At 31.7% G+C, this 4,382-nt stretch overlaps 1 long non-coding RNA gene across 2 annotated transcripts; it reads left to right on the forward strand.

Annotated features, from left to right (window-relative positions):
- The first annotated feature begins 265 nt into the window (after nucleotides 1-265).
- On the forward strand, nucleotides 266-3,621 carry LOC133176213 (uncharacterized). 2 transcript variants are annotated; one of them, XR_009719407.1, is made up of 4 exons: nucleotides 266-502; nucleotides 951-1,108; nucleotides 1,209-1,387; nucleotides 2,768-3,621. It is a non-coding gene; the product is annotated as an uncharacterized LOC133176213 (long non-coding RNA). The 2 variants fall into 2 exon arrangements; XR_009719406.1 differs by having other exon boundaries at nucleotides 951-1,387.
- The last annotated feature ends 761 nt before the right edge of the window (nucleotides 3,622-4,382 follow it).

A 4,382-nucleotide genomic window follows, 5' to 3' on the forward strand; every position in this document is an offset into this window, starting at 1 on the left:
TCTGACGTTTTCCTGGCTTTTTTACGATTTTGATATTTTACGTGCCAAGAAAACGTAAAATATCAAAATCGTGAAAAAGCCAGGAAAACGTCAGATATATCGGACTAGATATCATTATGCATGTAAAAATATTAAAATATTAGACAAAGAAAAAAAGAACTATGAAAAAAAAAATGTACATTCATCTTTTGTTCTAGTAGATTTACGTTTGATATATCGTCCTATTGAAAAAATACTGTTTTTATACCAAAAATACGAAGTCTAAAAAATTATGAAATCCATCGGGATCGATGTACGGTTCCGTAACCACGTGTAAACATAATGGCTTCCTGCGACGTTTTGTACATCCTCAGAAAAAGATTCAGGTGCATAAATTGTCAACGAGTCTTCGAATTCTGGCTCTGATTTTGATGAATATGATTCTGACAGCGAACATTCATTTGGTAGCGAGACGGATGTAGTGATGATGATACCGAATCAACATTGTTTGAATTTGACACAGGTACTTGGGTTTTGGTTTAGAAATATGTATGTACCTTACTGATATGTAATAAAAAAAAAGAAGAAGAAACAAACTGTTGATGAGGGCATGATTATATACAAGAGAAGATTTTTTTGCAAGACAATATATGCCTAACAAACCTGTCCAGAGATATTTCAAGGTTGGTAGCAATAAAAATATATCTGTATAAATTCAACAATATTGCAAAATACATGTACATATGCGACATATTCACATCTGCAGAATTATAATTTATGTAGTCTTTTTGGGGTAATGAAGAGGGAGGGAAAAGTTGAATAGGTCCAGGTGTTTTCGAAGACTGTTTAGTAATTGGGCAAATCAAGAATTGGATAGGGGGATCTTCACTGTCAATTAAATCACCATAACTGCCTCATATGATGGATGAATGATTATAAAGAAATTTCATGAAACACAATAATTTTTTAAGATATTTATGAGAAGTGATGAAGATGGCTACTGTTATGATTATTGGCTTTTTATGGAAAAGTGCAATTTTTTTTTTCATGGAAGATCACAAGGAAAAAGAGTTGTCAAACACTTGTGCAGACTTTTCAAATTCAAAGGTCACCATGTGTTCCTTGACAGGTTTGTGTTTAAAACAATTAATATTATAAATATAAGACTGGGAAATTATACTTTTTAAAGAACATTTTATTTCATTCTTATATGTCTCATGCAATTTCAGATTATTCATATCCATTTCCCTGGTAAGAGCTCGGCTTTACAATGGGATTTTCGGCTGTGGAGCTGTAAAGAATTACTAGGGTTTCCAATGTAGTTACAGAATCCAGAAAAAAGAAGAGAAGAGACAATGCAGATGCAACATGACCAATTATTTGCCACTGCTTAAAAGATGAGAAAATGGTAAAGATATGTTATAACACAATTCATTTCTTCAAATTAAATTTAATCCTATCACACACTAACTGAAATTCATATACCGGTACTGTAAACAGAGAAGTATAGAGAAAGTATAAATATAGGAATTGCCCTGTCTGTCTGTTGATTTGCCACATGCATTTTTTCCCAACTCTCTTAATTTACTTCAAAGAAGATTAGAAGCTCTTGTTTTCTACAAAGATAGCCAGAAGAGTTTGTGAAGAATTTCACCCAAGTCATTTGATTACATTTTCTTAAATTGAAATAAATTATATAAATGTAGCATTACCATAATTTATTTTATGACATTTATGTTAAAAAAAAATCTTAGAATATGTGGTCTAGTATGGTTTATTTAAGAAATGAATGTAATTTTTTTTTCTTTGACCGACGTATCAAAGAAAGAATTTGGACGGAAAACGTCATCAATGTGCGTAGCGCATTGATGAAAACGTTTTCTGTCCAAATTTTTTCTCTGATACGTCGGTCAAAGAAAAAAATATTTCTTTCATTTCTTATCATTTAATTATGATTTTAAAATAATAAAATGAAACTTTCCTTCAGTTTACTATTAAACTTGCGCATCAAAAACAGTGCGTAGGAATATATCACAACAATGTTGCTGAAATTCAAAATGGCTATAGGCCTAATGAAGAAACAACGTTCTCAAATATTGCCATGTTACTACCAACCTTTTCTAACAATAATTAACAGTTCTTTAACACAAAAAACTTACCTGTTGTGTTATTATTTTTTGCTATATTCCAGTGGGTATATTTTCCCCGGTAAGCTATCTAGGTTTTTAAATTTAAAGGGATGCTACTCAGTTATCCTAACAACTCTTTCTATAGGTCACAGAAATATTGGATTTCATTTGCGCATCTCTTCATCTGAATTTCAAACCGAAATATAAATATGTATCACAACCTGTCCATGCTGTAAAATCTGAAAGAGTCTGTTGCCCACTGTTTAACATTGAAAGAATTCCGTCCTCATAGGTATGCTGATTTCTTTCCTTCTTTCCCATTACTGTATTGTTGTCATGCAGACGATATGATTTGTTTAGCAAGGGGGGATAATTAAAAAAGAAACCAAAGTAGAAAATAAGTCAGGAACGTAATGGACAAGTTTCAAAATTCAGGAAAATATCTATTAGAGAAAAAGTATTTAATTGTTCCTTCATGAAATTCTGGAAGCGGGAAATATACATGTAAAGACAGCCAAAGTAATTCCGGCTGCTAAGTGCAAGCGAACTCCAAATTCTATTGATGCAGTTATCAAAAGAATTTTTTATCCAATCACAATCAATTATTTTATAGAAATTAAATGATTTCAGTTTAATCTAAAAACTGTCCTTTGTTACAGGTACATGCTTTGAGTACTGCTTTAAGGCTATTTGGAGACAGACCAGTTGTTCTTTGCACCAGGGGTGAAAATTTCAGTGCTTGTTAAATTTTCTCCAGAACTTATCGGACACCACAGAGGAAGAAAATGGGTTCATACTGCACAGAATAGTTTGGAAACACCTCATATCTTTTGAAAGCTTGAGCCCTCAAAGTCAACCTGGAGATGGTGTACCAAACATGGAGAAATAAAAAGAAAAAAGACAGTTTATGATTGAAGAAGCTTGCGAAGTGACCAATATTTTAGGGTATTTTGTACAGATGTTAACTTGTAAGATCTTATTGGTACATGGACATAAACATTATTAACATGTTAGTTAATGTGTATCATGTATCGCTTGCAGGAATACACAAAAATTCAGAGTAAATTATCAGTGTTTGCTATGTTAGATAAGCTCAAAGATCAAAGTCAACAGTGCTTTAGTTTTACCAAATATACCAATGTTATAAAGACCAATTTCCTGTATACAGGCATAGCAAATAATTCAGAATGTAATTTGGGAAGCTGTGATTTTTTTTTTTTTTTAATCTTATCTTAAATTTAGAACCCTGATGTATACTCAAACAAGTAGAATTTTTTCAAGCGTACAAAATTTCAAGGTCATTTTAATTTTGGAAGTGAATATAAAATATCAGGAAGCAGTCAAACATTGAAAATTTTTTGTTGTTGAATGTACTTAGTTAATGAATAATATTCAACTTTTAATCTGCAATGAATTAAAAAAATTAGAGATGTCCTAGTTTGCTGATTTTTAAAACTTGGTGTTCATTCATTTTGAGTTTGTTGCCATGACAAGATGTCTGTCAAGCAAATGGTTCTGAAAATATCTTCCTAGTATGTCTAGTATCTAAGGTGTTTGACTTTTTACTTTATGACTGCAACATAAGCAAGGGCCATCTCTCTGTAGGAAAGAAGTGTAGTGAATTTAAGATATTAAGAAATGTATGTATTCCTTTGTGTCCATTTTGACCCCTGACCTTTGACCTTGTGACCTCAAAATCTAGAGGGGTCATCTACTTTTTAAGAAACCAGTGTACTAAATTTGATGTCAGTCAAGCAATGGGTTCTCAAGTTTTTGAATGACTAAAATCTACATACTGGTATATCTATAGAGAAGTATAACCCTTCACCTTTGACCTTGTGATCTCCAAATTAAAAGGGGTCATCTACTTATTAGTGGGTACCAGTGTACTAAGTTTATTGTCTGTCAAGCAAATGTTTTTTAAGATAAGAGAGCACAACACTTGGTCTATGACTGACAAACAGGTGCTTAGCAGTATGTGAATGTCACCCTTTTCAAAGAAAAAAAAAATTATAGAATTCTAGTAATTACCCCCCACCCCATTCAACCCCCTAAGAAATACTTAAAATTGGTTAAAAACAAAAAATGTACAACATGCTGATATTTTTCAACAACAAAATTTTATTTTTGAAAATATTTAACTAAGCAAAAAGCCATAATGAAACTAGTTGCTGAAGTTCAGGGATGAGATAATTTGAAAATTGAAAAAAAAAAAAATGTCCAACTTTAAGTAAAAAATATAGACAAAAAATTTGAGAGTCCAAAGACAGATTT

Source organism: Saccostrea echinata, unplaced genomic scaffold (genome assembly GCF_033153115.1).
Source record: "Saccostrea echinata isolate AGI-Se365-2 ecotype Australia unplaced genomic scaffold, CSIRO_AGI_Sech_v1 ptg000072l, whole genome shotgun sequence".
NCBI classification, from domain to species: Eukaryota; Metazoa; Mollusca; class Bivalvia; order Ostreida; family Ostreidae; genus Saccostrea; species Saccostrea echinata.